The sequence below is a fragment of the Nelumbo lutea genome, chromosome 1, assembly GCF_056320005.1.
Source record: "Nelumbo lutea isolate HS-2025 chromosome 1, American lotus-T2T, whole genome shotgun sequence".
In the NCBI taxonomy this organism is placed as follows: domain Eukaryota; kingdom Viridiplantae; phylum Streptophyta; class Magnoliopsida; order Proteales; family Nelumbonaceae; genus Nelumbo; species Nelumbo lutea.
In genome coordinates, this window is record NC_142684.1 from 191,922,977 (window position 1) to 191,940,104 (window position 17,128).

Here is a 17,128-nt window from a genome sequence, read left to right on the forward strand (position 1 = left end):
CTCACGGAACCACTACGCTCTGACCAGGTAAGTTTTTTAATTAAAAATATAGATGTTTTTGCTTGACCAACAATAGAAATGCCCGACATAAACCCCTTTGTCATAACTCATAGGCTAAATGTTGACCCTTTAGTCAGATTAGTTTGGTAGAGGAAGGGGAACATCGCCCAAGAGCGGTGGAGGATAGTAGATGAGGAGGTCAAAAAGCTCTTGCAACATACCTTATTAGAGAGGTCCAATACTCGAGCTGGATTGCCAACCTTGTGCTCATGAAGAAAGACAACGACAAGTGGCGCATGTGTGTTGAATAGAATGACCTCAACTGAGCCTGCCGAAAGGACAACTTCCCATTCCCTAAGATTGACTGTCTGGTAGAGACAACATTGGGGATTGAGTTGTTGAGTTTCATGGATGCATACTTCGGCTACAACCAAATCCAGATGGATCCGGCTGATGAAAAAAATTACTTTTGTAACCGAAATGGGCTTTCACCGTTGTAAAGTTATGCCCTTTGGCTTAAAAAACATTAGAGCAACCTACCAGTGCCTTGTAAACAAAGTTTTTCTGATTTAATTGGAAATAAAATTGAGGCCTATGTTGATGATATGGTTATGAAAACCTAGTTTTAGAACTCTTTAATTTCATATCTTAATTGTGTTTTTGACATTCTAAGAAAATACAACATGACACTCAACCCGAACAAGTGCTTTTTTGGAGTTATTTCAGACAAGTTCCTCGGGTACATAGTAAACTAATGTGGCATTGAAGCCAACCCGGATAAAACCCAGGCCGTACTTGAAGTGGTTTATGTCTAAGTCAGTTGGGTAGTGCCTTCTATTTTTTAAGGCCATAAAAAAGAACCAAGACTTCGAGTGGACTAAAGGGTTCCAACTTAAGAGGTACCTCAGTTTGCCACCTTTGTCAACCAGGCCAGAAACTAGGGACGAGCTCAAACTCTACCTCTCTACGAGTGACGAGATAGTCAACTTGATCTTAATCTATGAGGTGGATAGAGTGCAATGACCTATCTACTATGTGAGTAAAGTCCTACATGCCACAGAGACCAAGTACCCAAACATCAAGAAGCTGACCTTTTTGCCGGTGCTAAAAGCCCATAAGTTGAGTCCTTACTTTTGGGCCCATACCGTCTTGGTCTTAACCGATTGACCTCTGAGGTAAGTCCTCTAGAAACTTGAGGTCTCTGGTAGGTTGAAAAATGGGCAATCGAGCTTAGTGAGTACGACATTCCGTTTGAGCTGCACACAGTGGTCAAGGCGCAAATCCTGGATGATTTTGTCATTGAGTGCACATTCAATACATCGACCCTTGAAGTTATTGAGCTCGTGACCACCTCGGAGGCATCAACTAGTGCGGCACCTGGCCCGACTTTGGATAAGGATCCCTGGATCTTCCATGTGGACGACTCTAGAACGAAAACAAAGCTGGGTTGAAAAATGAAGTTGAGTACGACGTGTTGATAGTCGAGTTATCGCTAGCGAAGGAGGTCAGTGTGAAACATCTTGTGGTGTGTAGCAACTCGCAACTAGTGGTGAACCAAGAGAATGGGCAGTATGAGACTCGGGAGCACACCATGTCATCCTATTTGGCGAAAGTTAGAGAGCTCCTACCCAACTTTCATTCTTGGTACATCCAACAAGTGCTGAGGTCTGAGAATATTGAAGCTGATGCACTCTCGAAGCTTGCTGGTGTGACAAACACTACGAAGAGAACGGTCTACAACGGTCTACATTGAAGACCTCCCATGACCTAGCATAAAAAGGGTGGCAGAAGAGGTTGCTCCTATTTTGGTTGCAGAGTCGAGCTAGATTGATCCGGTCATTGACTATCTGTGCTAGGGACCCTACTTGCAAAGTGCAATGCAACTGAAAGGTTACAGATGCAGTCAGCTTAATATGTAATCAATGGCGAGCAACTATATTGTAGGTCGTGCACGCTCCCCTACCTGCACTACTTGTGCTCAGCTGAAGCAAACTATGTTTTATGCAAGATCTACGAAGGTCTCCGCGGAGGACACATGGGGGGCAAGGCGCTAGTCCAGAAAGCACTACGACAAGGATATTATTGGCCCACGAGGAAGATGAACACACTAGAATTAGTTTGGAAGTGTGACAAGTGTCAACAACATGATAACATCCACATCAGCCCATTGCTGATTTGAGGTACCTTACCAGCCCATGGCTATTCGCATAGTGGGGGATAGATATCCTCAATCCCTTCCCACCTAACTGGGTAGAGAAGGTTCTTGGTCGTCACGGTTGACTACTTTATGAAGTGAGTGGAAGTCAAGCTGCTAGAATCCATCACAGCTTGGAATGTGCAAAACCTATTTTAGAAGAGCATTATCTACATATTCGAACTCCCTAAGGTGTTGATATCAGACAACAGGAAGTAGTTCAAAGATAAAATTTCAAAATTGGTGTCACGAGATGGGAATCCAGCAAAATTTCACTACAGTGGTTCATCCTCAAGTAATCGATTAGGGCAAAGTGACGAACATGGCTAATCTCACCAGACTCAAAGCTCGACTCTCCTGAGCTAAGGGTTTGTGGGTAGACAACTTGCCCAATGTCCTTTGGGCTTACCAAACTACAATCAAGATGGCTAGTAGGGAGACTCCTTTCAACCTAATGTACGAGACGGAGAATATCATCCCAACCAAGATTGAGGTGCTAACCTTGTTGTCTGAGATGTACAATGAGGAAGCTAATTAGGATGAGTTGCAAACAAACCTCAACCTAGTAGAAGAAGTCCATGACTTAGCCTATATTTGGACTACAACATACCAGCAACTAATAGATCAGTATTATATTGCCTAATTAAGGCACACCAATTTCAAGTTGGCAACCTGTTTATGGTACCTGAGCTCGATGTGGTGAATCTAGGTCTGAACTAGGAAGGCCACTATAGAGTTCTCAAGGTGATTGGTGAGGGTACATACAAGCTTGGAACATTGGAGAGGAGGCACGTGCCCTGTAAATGGAATGTCGACAACTTTAGGGGATGCTATTTATGAAAAGTTTGGAAGTTTCGAGTTGTATCTGCAAAAGACTACAAATTTCACTAAGTATGAAAAATGAGACCACCCACCCTGGTGACCTGGTCTAGCCGATCTTGGAATACGTTGGTAGTTCGATGACTTGACATCATTCTGACTTAGCTGAAATCATAACTCTAGTTGCTTTAGCATCAAGGCAATTGGTGCACCTTGTTACCTCGACATCTTGGATTGCGTTACTAAGACTTAGCCTACTTTCTAAGGCAAAATGATAAAGACACATGATGTGCAAAAAGTTGGCTCCATTAAACAGAAGAAGAAAAGAGTACATCGCTACTAAAAAAAATTTTAAAGGAAGTTGAGCTCGGAGGCTCGACATACAATGTATATACATGGGGGTCAAAGAAAAGAAACAAGAAAGTCAAACATTCTGGGGCTCGTTTGCCCCCACGCCCTCCACACCGACACCTTCAACAACAACATAAGATCAGCTACCCGCACAGCCGCCAACCACATCAACCTCGTTCTCCTCCTCCTTGGAGTCAGGCTCTTGATCAACATGACCCATCATCGTTGGTGCATGCCGAAGACTTTAATTTGCTGAGGTCGAAAGGCTACTAACATCCGACATAGATTGAATCCTTGACAAAAAATGTCGAATACAAATTCTTCAACTGCATGAACCTCGGTAGCATGGACGTCGTCGAGAAACTTTGACTATTGCTTGGTGAGCTCGATTTCTTTCTCCTACAACTTCTAGTCCTTAAGCCTGAGCTCCTCATTCAGCTTCTCAACCTCCCTCATCAGGTTTGCAATGTGACTCCGCTTCTCCACGAGCTCATCCTTCAGGTCATCGATGAGATGAGTATCCCACTCAATTTGGAACCTGTACTTCGTTGCTTCCTCTTCGGTAGATTGGGCCCTTGCCAAATTTCACTTAGCCTACCCCAACAAGGAGTTTGCCATAGTGTTCGCCTAGAAAAGAAAAAAAAGGGAAATAAGTCCAGAATGGAGATTGAAATGATTACAACAGGAAGGTTAAGAACATACTACCATGAGGCAATGCATAAGCTTTCCATCAAGCTCACTAGGATGTGATTCGTGAAGCCTTGCGACTTCTTTAGGAAAGACGTCCCCCTTGCTCTTTACCAAGGGAAAAACGTCCCCCTTGGGATTGGTTTCGACATTCGAATCACCAGTCTCCTTGATCTCGAGTGGTGGAAGGGGCTCCTCTGATGTACAGGCAGCCTTGGGATCTAGCAAGGTCCTTTCCAGTTGGTCTCCCTTGATGGATCAACTATCAGCACGATCTCAGTAGCACTTTGCACAACGGTTTCAAAAGCAGCAACCTGAGGTGCCTCTTGGTGAGCCACCTTCCTCTTTCTCCTCTTCATGGCCTAGAACAGTCTGGAAGTTGGCATGCCCAACATGTTTCATACACGAGAAATCTAAGGGTGAGCTGAACTGTTAAAAAAAAAAAAAAAAAAAGAGAGAGAGAGAGAGTAAATAAGAAAAAGAAGGGAAATTCCCAAGCCTTAGACGATGACCTACCCGAAGGACTCAGCCTGGCCTGAATCAGCTTCTACTCAGACAAGTACTCACTCATCATTGACTTCCGATCCACCAGGACCTACACCCTCTTACTTAGAGTTTCCTCCCCGGTATCCCTCATTCCCTCTCTCCAAGTCGTCAAGATCAACCATCCACCATCTCAATCAAGGAAGAAATACCTCATCTTCTAGGCTGATACTTTAGAGGGGAAGCCATTCAACAGCTTACACCCAGGGCGGTAGGACAGTAATAACTGTACATCTTGGGAGTGTTAGACAGATTTTTCTTTGTATGGAATATTCCAACAAAGGTCTTAAGATCTAGGATGAAACCGACGTGGTGACAAAAGGAGATGGTGCTGACCAGGGTCCTAATAGAGTTAGGATGAAGCTGATATAAAATAATGTTATAATAGTTCAGCACCTTGGGAATAAGTGGATAAAGGGGGAACCAAAGACCCACTTTCAGGGCCTCCTCGAAGATAGTGACCTCATCTTCCTCGTGCTTCCATGGGTTCTTCCCAAGGGGAAGGGAATATCCAAACTAAATCAGAATCTTGTGTTGAACTGCAAGCTTGCAAGCGTTCTCGATAGAGAGGTTTGTGAGACCAAACTGGTCTGGTGCTTTAGCCCTACAAGAAGACGAGGTCCTCTTATGAGAACTTTGTCGGTCTTAAGTTGGGGTCCCTTCCTCAGCCTGGCAAGGCAGACCATTCTCTTCCCCAGACTCACTATCAAACATTATGAACAAAACAAAATTAAGGAAGATGACTCACCTAGGACAAATAAACAGACCTCGTAGACAACACCGATAACTCCAACAATGCTGAGCTCAACAATCTCACCAGAACTCCAGAGATAGGGATGAGAGAAATGGTTCTCCGAGGGTCCTATTTATAGACGGATTAACCAAACTATGGACGGTTGAGATTTTTTGGATCCAATTGTTCACAAGGACGTGATGGTTCATATTCTGAAGCAAAATCAATTTAGCGCGTTTTTGACATTCGCATGACCTAATGGTTGTGTGGCGTCCGTGTGTCCCCGGTATGTTACCTTGTACCTAAGCTGGACCAGCCAAACCAACCCGATCCTGAGCCATTGGTTAGACCACAATCGAGGATGGAACTTGGACCTAATCACCTCTAATTAAGACTACTCCCTCACCGGATTGATCATGTCAGGCTTGGGCGTGGGGGCAATTAATGAGGGGTAATTTGGTCCTCTAATGATATCATGACATGTGGTAGTGCAGAACAACGAAATGACACCTTGACACCATGTAAGCAGACCCTAGGAGTAGCTCAAACACTTTACAATTGCATCAATGACCTCGATACCACCTTGGTAGGCCAAACTATGAAAGCTAGGCAAGACCTTAGGACGGCATAAGAGGTGACTTACTTCCACCAATTTGACCTGACTCTGGTTAGCAACCTGCCTGATGTGCCGAACAACCTCCCCCTTAAGCGGACTATCACCTCTGAATTCCTCGAGATTATGATGCCATGTTGGAAGAGCTAGTTATCACCTTGCCCACTTCAGGCGGGATTGGATAAACATTACCTACTTACACGAAGTCCACCTCTAAGTGTGAAACTACCTTTGAACTAGACAGGTCGGAGATCCCGAACACATTTCGTGAGGCTCACGACAACTCGCCTATATAAGAGCCTCACCTCCAACCTCATAAGGTACGTGCGATTTAGCATTCAAGCTCTCTAGCTCTCTCTTGCTTTTTAGCTCTTAAAAAACTTCACACTGAATAAAGTAACCTAGGTATTCTCATCTTTTCTCTCTTTCCTTACAACTCGACCAAATGACCTATCTAGTCAAGCATCCAAACTGTTCTCCAACATGGAGCTACCATATCACACACCATCAGTTCTTATGCTACTAAAGATTATATATGAAGGCCCTTTATGTTAGGAACGCTTGGGCCACAATAGACTCAATTTATTGGACCGCCACGGTGGATAAGGTGTGCATCCAATAAGGCTATTTAAGGAGCAACCATGTATGTAAGTTTATTGGTGTGGTTTTTCATAGTGTAGATTAGGTAGGTGGAGGCCCAGTGGTACTTCATGTTTCGACACCTCAGCATGCCTCTCTGTTTTTCTCTCTTTAGTACTTAGTACATTCGACAATAAGAGAAAATAGAAAAATACTTTATTTTTTAGTTCTTAAAACGTCAACGTTACCGTCAAAATAACCTCTAGTTTTAGTGTGTACTCTTCTTAATAAGGATCCAAATTTCTTCCTCACAAAATCTCTTCACACCCACCTCACACCACTTATGCAGTTGGTGCATTGGAAACATCAATCCACGAATATAGAAGATACTTCCAATGTGCGGCTGCAATTAATGTTCTATGAGATGGGTTATTGAAGGTTTAAGCTTTCTTAAAGCCAATTTTTAGTATCAGTTGACTAGTTATCACATTTGGGATACCTATTGATTTTATTAGGTTTTTTATAGCTGAATGTGATAGCCATGTAGCGGGCTGTGGAAACAACGATAATGACAACACCCCAATTACTGAGGGAGAGAGTGGTTTTGGACCATATGCATTTAATGAATGGCGTGGGGCCTTAACATGGTTTCACGACACATAGCATAGCTATTGAGTTTAGCTAATCCAATCTCATCATAGTCAAAATCCTTATCTATACTACTTAAAAAAAGTTGGAATTCCCACTTCCCTTTCGAAGGATTTTGGACTTTTTTTACTAAAATACACTTATGTTTGAATTTGGTCCCTCTTTATTACGAGTGCAAAAATTGTAATTTGAATATTACTTTAATTAATGTTTTTCTCTCTTATTAAGTCTCATATTTAAGATATTAACTTCCACAGTCTTTCATTGAATCCTATATATTTATAGTTTAGTTTCTCATCATTAAATTCCACTAATTAAATTTATATACAATAATTTTAATAACATAAAAACTAATATTTTTAAAATCGACCCCAAAAGATAAAATAGGTATTTTTAGGTGGTAAGTAATTCAACAATTTATGTCAAACAAGTGAACCCATGATACCATCATTAAATACTAAAAATTTAAAATAAATAAAAATACAAAAAGATAAGAGAATTTGTATAAGAATTTGGCACATCTTTAATATTATTTGTTTACCATATTAAATAAAAATAATCATGGCAAATAAAAGTATTTCTGTTAATGGTAGAAATGGATACAAAATCTAAAACCAACCCAGAAATGAATTCTGGATCAAAGGGATCAATCCATGACGCTATATTTAAATAATAAATGTTTAAAAATAAAAAAAAGTACAAAGAATTATGAAAAACTTAGATACATCTCTGATATTATTTATTAATCATATCATGCATCTACAAAAAAATCATATTAAACAAAAATAAGTGTGACAGATAAGAATCAATTTTATTATGATGTATATAAAATGCAAATTTTAAATAATACATATTTGTAAAAGATAGAAATCATATTAAACAAAAATAAGTGTGACAGATAAGAATCAATTTTATTATGATGTATATAAAATGCAAATTTTAAATAATACATATTTGTAAAAGATAGATACACAAAAAGTATAAAAAATGCATAGAAATTTTGTCAAAAAATATAGACATATCTCCAATATTATGTATATATCATATTAAAAAATAAATGTGATAAATAAAAAATAAAATTAGGAAAAAAATGAAAATCAATGTTTAAATCCTGGGGTGACGGGTTATGCAATTCAACTGGTCAATTTCACTAGAAGATAAAAAACCGATTAAAAAGTAATATTCAAAAAAAAAAAAAAAGTGATTGGAATCACAAGTCATGCATATTTACTAGCAATAACGAAAAGATAATATATCTGCTGCCAATTAACTGTGGCCTTCATCCAAAGTCACCCACGTTCTTGTTTGGTTTAAGTTTTCAGGTACTGTACCTTTTCCAGAATCATATAAATTGTGTTTTAAATATAGGTGATGTGGTTTGTTATCTACCATGCAAAGGAGTATTCTTTTTGTACCATGGAGGAACAAAAGTCTCTTTCCTTGGTTACTACTACGCGGTAAAGGCAAAAGAAAGTCTGAACTTGGAAACAGCTGGCTCAGTTATTGGAAAAGAGGGTCCAAGAAGTTGGGGATGTGATGTGGAGAATCAAGAATGCAGACTGATGAATCCAGAACATTCTTCTAGTTAATGAAGTTCAATTAATTACCTAACATACTAATTAGAAAGAATGATCAATGTTTTTTTAAAATCTTTTATAGGGACATTTACTTGATTAATGGTAAGATCTTGGGCTCTCAGCAATCAATTGTTTCCTATGAAGCTAGCCTTTTTCTTATATTTATTTTAATGATTAAATGATTTGAAGCCGATCTGCTATCTATAATTGAATAAAATAGTTGGAAAATTAACTCATTTAATTCATTCAAAGAATCGGAAATATCATAGGGCGCCTCTGCTTTAATTTTATTTTATAAAGCTCGTGCATAATACGGGACTCGACTAGTAATATATGATTCAGATGTATATAACCAGTTTTATTAATTTGAAGAAGGCAGCTAGACTACTGGTTCTAGGATTAAAATTTCGTCACGTATCGGTTTGTATGAATTGACATATATTGTATCGAAGCCTTTCCAATACACTCATACAGGGGGTGTTTCAGATCAACAAGTGATTTAGAGGGTAGATCAGCCTTAAACCTGCCCCTCTGAATCAGTTCTGAGAAAAAAAAAAAACAGTACCGATACAGCCGATGCACCCTATCAGCGTATCCGCCTGTATTGATATTTTGAAGGTGAACCACCCCTATCATACCCTTCTTTGTTTGGAGATTAAGAACTGAAATTTGTTGTGAATAAACTGAAATGCCCTGGAATGTTGCCTAATACTTCTGGAGGTCGGGTTACGGTCTAGGCCCACCTCAAGGGTGGAAGGATTTTGGATTGGATTAGGGTAGATCGGGTTGGGAGTTCATAACCCGACCGGATTTGCACACAAGGAGTGGGGAATCCTCGCTTGCATGGATCCTTCCCCCATTTGCACAAAAGGAACCCACCTCTTATCCTACAAGTCTCTCTCTCTCTCTCTCTGATCATAAAAATGTGTCATATAAAACACATTCTGAATTTCTGGTTAGACTCCACACAACAAAGCCAGCCTGAAGATGACGGCTTTAATCTCCAAAACAGGTTCATGAAATACAATATTTTGTTGGTCAAATTCAAACCTGTCTTAATTCTTCTGTCTCTCTTCATGCATGGCTGAGAACCTGAGATGTTAATATGAAACAAAGTTGACGAAGAATAAATAAACAGTTAAACATGTGATTATATTTATATGTAAACATCTACAATTCCAACCATTCTAAACACCTTTTCCATTTCCATTGATAGAGTTCAATTGCATTAATTGTCTGATAGTAACTAATCCAACTTCTATTCATCAATTACCCTTCCGGCACCTAAAAATTACCAAATATATATTATACTATTTTATTTTGAGTAGGCAAATTGGGCTAGTTTCTGATTAATTTAAACGGGGCTGATATCAGCTCACTCTAAGCCCAAAGAGGTAGGTCAGGTGGTATATAGAATGACCACTGATTTTGAATTCAAGCATGGTTGGAAATAGGCATTGACTAACATCAATCAAGTCGTCAGCTGCCTTGCTAATAAAGCCTCTAGCTGTTCTTAGTGGATGCTTGTAATTGAATCCCTCCCTACAACCACCATAGTTTGGCTGTTAGGGGTCCAACATCCTTTGCTGTTGAGAATAACCTTGGGAATGGCACGTTATCATGAAAGTGGGATAAATTAGTAATTATTTGCTATTTTCGTTTGACCAAAAAGATAGATATGGGCATGAATGAGTGAACGTGTCTAGTCCAGAAACGCTCTCTGTTGAACCCCAACAGCCAAGTTATCCCCACTACAACAGGGAATTGGGGAAGAGTTATCCCCTATTGTTTATCACGTTTGCCTAGCGAAAAGAAGAAAGAAATCAATCAAGAAAAGCTCATTAGTTGGATATATTAGTCAAGTAAGCTTAAGAAGAAGAAGAAGAAAAAGTTTTATTATGATGATGCTGTTACAAAATCTATGAGAAACCTGTTTAATGGTGGATCCTAATCATGCATTCTATTTAAGGTAAATTATTTATACATCTCCTAGGGTTTTGGTTAAATATCACTACCATCCCTTGTGCTTACCTAATAACTTGTACCCCGTTTGACTATAAAACCAAAAGGGGTTTGTTAGCAAAAAGAGATAGAACTAAGATAGAAATAGATATTAATTTTTCCGAAATTATTTTCATTATCATCTTGATGTTATTGTATATAAAAAAAAAGCATCCCTTCAACAAGAATTAAAAATGAAGGTATGTTTGTCCATATGGTATAAAAGAAGACGCAAAAATGGGTATAATGGACTATTCTAAAAACTGCTCATCACTAAGGGTGTGTTTGCCAATATATAAGCTTTTGTTTTGCAAAACAAAAACAATTGCCCCATCAGAAAAAAATCATATTGTTTTTTTTTTTTATAGAATAAGTTCACACATGAACACCCCATAAAAGTAATGGAGAAATACGGATACATCCCATGCAGAATTCTGAATTCCAGCTCCCCCCCTATAAACCACATCCTCCCCGTGAATTTAGCATCAATTCATGTCAGGATGCATTTCCCCTGTACTATAGGGCTATAAAATTTTGATCTGGGCTGATTGGTCATTCTCCCTAAAACTAATAGCATGTGAGTGGAAGGATAGAGCTTTTAGGGCTGCACTGAAAATGGATTGAATCAAATTGGATATACCTATTTTGAAATTTGATTTGATATTTTGGAAACTCCCCTTGACCCATACTACTGTATCCATCACCCATACTATACTATTTATTAACACATTTGTTTTTAATACCCAAAATACCTTTAAATAATGGCTGTTACATACATTAGAAAAATGCCACTGGCCTAAAAATGAGAGTCCTATTGAAGTGGCAAATTGTATAATTAAGCATCAAAACATCTTAGTGTTTGGTGTTGGTGCATTTAAATGACATCTTAGTGTTTGGGCATATCTTAGTGTTTGGGCATATCAATGGACAGCCAAAATGAATTGCTTAATTAATTCCTTATTATTATTATTATTATAATAATAATACAGGAAATGACATCAAGTGAAATCACTGTTTAATGAAACCATAAGACAGCATGACATAAGTGAATTATATGATTTACAAAAACTTTTGACAAGAATTTCCTTGGAAGTATATATCTCAAAGTCAAAGGAATCTTTAGACGTTGTCAATAAAGTGAGAGGAGAGTGATTATTTCCTTAAACAAAAATGGTCCAAATATTATATTATATATATTTTAATTAAGTAAACTAAAAATGATTGAAAAATAACATATGGAGCTTGAAGCTAGGACTATACTAGTAAAAACTAAACAGATATAGAAGTAGGGTGGATCCATATTTAATCCAATTACAATGGATTGAATTTGGATCACCCTTCATCTGATATAGAATTTGGACAAACAAATACCTGGCTATTATAATAAGTATTGGTTATACAGGGTAAGAGGGGAGGCATGGCCTTTTCATCCACCGTGAATTGGAGCTTTTGCTCCCTTTTAAAGGAACAAAAGGTTTTATCTGTGTACTAGCTAGATTGTATTATGGTAAAGAATAAATAAAGGCGCTAGCAAGTATATTAATAACAGGAGGCTGAGATAGTGAGATGTAAGCTAAGAAATCCCCACGCATCTTGCCTTGTGAATCTCTTCCCCCCTTAAATACCTTCTTACATAATCCACTCGTCACTCTTCTGGTTAAATTATCTTATCCTTCACACACCCCCCTTTCTTGGTTAACTAATCCCCCAGCCTGCTAATATGCACCAGGGAGACCAACAGCAACCACCGCCTAATCCATCACTACCACCTCCTCCTATGCCCTTTCCCTCTACCCAAACGTCTGTGAACCCAGTGCCAGTGGACCAATTCCCAGAGCACTCCCGTAGTAATCCCACGTCTGACCCTCCATCACCCAAAATGACTATGTCTTCTTCCGCTGCTCCCCCACCCATCGCCGGAAAACACCCGATTTATCGAGGAATCCGCTGCAGGAGCGGCAAATGGGTGTCTGAAATCAGGGAGCCGCGCAAGACTACACGGATATGGCTCGGCACGTTCCCTACACCGGAGATGGCTGCCGCCGCCTACGACGTGGCAGCACTCGCTCTCAAGGGCAATGACTCTGTCCTTAACTTCCCTGAGACTATTAGTTCTTACCCAATTCCAGCGTCTGCATCGCCATCCGATATACGCGCTGCAGCCGCTGCAGCTGCCGCTTCAAGACTCCCCAAGCCGGAGTCCATCGACGACCCAGTAACACTACTCGGTCAGTCGGGAGATGTTGACACCCAATCTACTCGTCCAACAACCGCGGAAGAATTCATTGATGAGGAGGCACTTTTTGAAATGCCTAAGCTTCTGGCAAACATGGCAGAGGGAATGCTGTTGAGCCCGCCCAGGATCGATTCAGGCATCAGTGACGACTCGCCGGAAAATTCAGATGGAGAAAGTCTATGGAGCTACACTTAATCTCGGTAGACCTCCTGCAACATCCTTCGAAATAAAGTCAGAAATGAAAAAAATAAAGCCAATAATAAATAAGGAAGTGGTTCGATTGATACTGTTAAGGTCTTTAGACCATAGCTTGCTTTCCATCTTGTTGGATTTTTCCAAAAATAGGATCTCTTAGTCCTAGATCCTACTCTCAGTTTCACGATGCACTAATATATTTGCTTTGCTTTGTGCTTGTTTTTCCTCTCATCCAATTGTGTTCTTTCTTTTGGCAGTTTCTTTCTTTTTTCCTCTTCTTGTTTTTTTCTTTCTTCTTTTCGAACTGCAGATTGAATTGCTAGGATTAAGCCTTTTTTTTTTGTTCTAGAAAGGATGGTTCGTTAGAAACAAACAAAGCAACTAAAACTCCAGAAGAAAACCCAAGAAACTAACTAAGAACTGAACCAACTAGAAACTCAGAAAAGGAGAAGAGAAAAAACTACTAGGGCGGATGAGCAGCTACCTCTGTTATCCGTAGCAGATTCAAGATCGACCAAAGTTCAGACCTTCCAGTAGCCAATCCGGAGGGTGATTCCAAGTGATTGAGTGACCCAAATTTAAACTGAAACCTGGGTTGCTTGTCTACCAAGTGCCAACAAATTTAAACTGAAACCTGTCATTACTTAAACTCAGAATATCATCCAGCTGTAAATGCCAAGCAAAAAACCTGCAAATTGCAATGATAACAGACTTAGAGTCAGTTTCAATTATCAAGTTCTTGATAAGCCCAAAAACAAGTAAAAAAAAAAAAAACAGTATTCACGAATGGATTGCATAAAATCAGAATATTCGGGAGATTTTGCATTGGACGATTTCCGATCCAAAACCAACAGTGTTTTTTATTAAAATAGAACAATAGAACTGGACAATTCTGCACTGGGTTACATATCTTCATCGTAGGACCCAATAAACGGTGACTACTCCCTTATTTACGAACTACATTCATTTATTACTTGTCATCCATGACTTTAGTACGAAATTTTGTCAGGGCTCCGAACGTTGATCGGTAGTGTGTGTCTCATAGAAAACCCTAGTACGGAATTTTGTTTTTAAATTTTTAACTTATTTTGTTAAACTTAACCCAATCAACATAACACACATAGCAGATAGCCTCTTCCTTACCTGCTGCACGAGTTTGAACGGGTGGTCGGGTGGGACACAGAATGGTGCGAAAACCGAGGTTCAATCTATTCAACAGATTGTCAGAATGGTGCGACTTCCAAAGGTTCAACCTGTTCAACAGGTAACCAGAAATTGACCACCACGTGTGTTATGTCAAGGTGGGAGCAAACTCTACGATTACCACTTGGCCGTAGGGTTGGCATCTCGTCCATATTAAATAATAACTAAGTATATATTAACAAGTACTAAACCAGTTTATCTCTCTCCTAGCGGGGATCCGTGGTATGTACGATAAAATCTGAAACATTTAATAATTTTATTTACTATTAATTTATATTAAATTAATAATTAATATTTGTTGTTAATTAATTAAAAGTATTCAAAGTTATTGATAATATCTAAAATTTTAATAATTGTAATTTATTTAATATTGATTTATAAAAAATAATTATTTTTAATTTAATATTAATAAGTATTTTTTAATAAATTTAGTTTTATTAATAATTTGTAGTAATTTTAAGAATTGTTAATATTTTTATTATTTTTAAATAAAAAATTGATTAACTTTAAATAAATAAAAATAATTACAAAATCTAACTTTTTATTAATTTCACTAATAGTTAACAATTATATAGGAATGACAACGGGGTGGGTTTAAAGTAGGGAACCCCATCCTTGTCCCTACCCCATAGTCAAGACACTCTACCCCATCCCCGCCTCATCCCCAGTGTCAAGCGGGTTCAGGGCAAGGCATACAACTCCTCAATGTCGGGCGAGTTCAAGGAAAACACCCCACTCCTCATCAAGGATGGGGAGTCCTCGAACTTCCCCACCCCGTCTCTAGTATTGGGCGGGTTAAAGTACAGGTGTAAATCGGGACGTGCTGGATCGACACGACACGATCTGCATGCGGCATGATACTATTACATATATAAAAAAGTACTTATGTTATATATAATAAATAAATATATATAATATATATATATATATATATATATATATATATATATATATGCTTCTTAAATTATTAATAAATATCGATTTACTATTAGGAAATATAAATTAATTTATTGATTTATTAAATTATTACTAAATTAATATAATATTAGTTTATAAAAGTATACTAAAAATAAGACATTTTGTGTATAGATCTGGCCTTGGGCTTTAGATAAGGGTTGGGTTCGGGCTCAAGATCTAGGTCCGATGGTCGAGAGAGGCTCGGGCTCAAGCTCAAGCTTGCACATTTTCTATTGATAAAGAGGCTCGTGTTAATTATAAAACTATGATTTTTACAAATTAAAATTTTTATTTAATTCTTGTCTAGTATAAAAAATATATAGCATTTCCATATATAATCATATAAAATTTGTTATTTAAATATTATATAATAATATTTACCATTTATGCATATAACTTCCAAGTTGAGCTTATTAGGGGTTGTTTAGCTTGGGTCCTATTCGCTAAAGCCATCACTGGATTCCAAAAGTTTGATACCCAATTAGACTTCAGATCTAATTATCCTTAATAATGTGTGGGCATGGTGCATATCTCAGCTAGACCTAACTCAAAAGAAAATAGTTGCTTGAGCCTACAAATTTATAGATCTAATCGGGTCAGATTAAGTTATAAATGATTTGTTAATTTTTATTATTAATTATTAAAATATTGTTAGCTATTAAAAATATTGTAATTATTAAATTACTATATTTATTTAAAATATAGTAATTTTTGGAAATTATCATATTTTCAGAAATATTGCTAATTTCGTGGTTAAAACTAATTAAATGTAATTTTCTACTATTTATAGATTAAATTATAATTATTGTTAATTATAGTTTAAAAATAATCATTGTTAATTATATTACTATTAATAATTAAAATACGTTATTTTTTCATTATTATTCAGTATTTTTTCAATGAAATACAATTAATTTAATTTTTTAATTATTTCTATTATTTTAATTAAGCTTTAGGCTTTTTAGAATTTTCGGATTTTTAATTAATTTTTGGTGTTTTTTCATTATTATTCAGTAGTTTTTGCATATGAGCATTTTTCAATAATTTTCAATATTTTCATAATTTATTTTCAAAATCGGACCGGACTGGAAAGATAAGGAACCAGTCAGGTCACTAGTTTCGTTTTACCCCAGAACCGTTATTTCACCAAAAACCGTTGATTTGGTCAACAAACCATTGACCTGGGTAGTTAAACTGTTTAAAATGTCCAATGGTTTTGGCCTTTTTTATTTATTTTTTATGTTTTTTGTTAGAACGGGTCATCCGTTCTGTTCAAATGGTTAGACCGTTTGACCTAGGAACTGGACCTTTAACTGGTTCATTGTCTGGTTTGGTTTAAAAACCTTGATTTATATTATTACTATTCTCTCTCTCTCTCTCTTAAATGAAAATAAGAGGCATTTGAAAACCCAAATGTCTCTCTCTCTTAAATGTCTTTTTTAAATGTAATAATAGTATGCATTAAAATAAGAGACATTGGAAAACTCAAAGGTCTCTCTTTAATAGTGTGTAGCTTTATTAATGTAATCAAAATAAGCAATGATTATTGTTTTATATTTTTAAAATAAAAGAAAATAAGAAAAATATAAAAAAAAATGGAGAAAATAGATACATAGCTTCTTTCAAAGGAGAGAAGCTATGCACACAACCACAGAGGTAGGGATGTCAGTGGATCAGGGTAAGAGTTAAATCAATCTGAATCTATATTTGGGTTAGAGTCGGATCAGCCTTAATCAGTCTTTGGGTTGAGATATAGACCTATGCTGAATTTGACTTGTTGATATTGAAGCAC

General features: G+C 37.6%; 1 pseudogene across 1 annotated transcript; it reads left to right on the plus strand.

Moving 5' to 3' along the window:
- Positions 1-11,894: 11,894 nt before the first annotated feature.
- Positions 11,895-13,407, plus strand: LOC148880060 (ethylene-responsive transcription factor ERF027 pseudogene; annotated as a pseudogene). The gene has a single exon (XR_016105864.1). The product of XR_016105864.1 is annotated as an ethylene-responsive transcription factor ERF027 pseudogene (transcript).
- Positions 13,408-17,128: the final 3,721 nt, after the last annotated feature.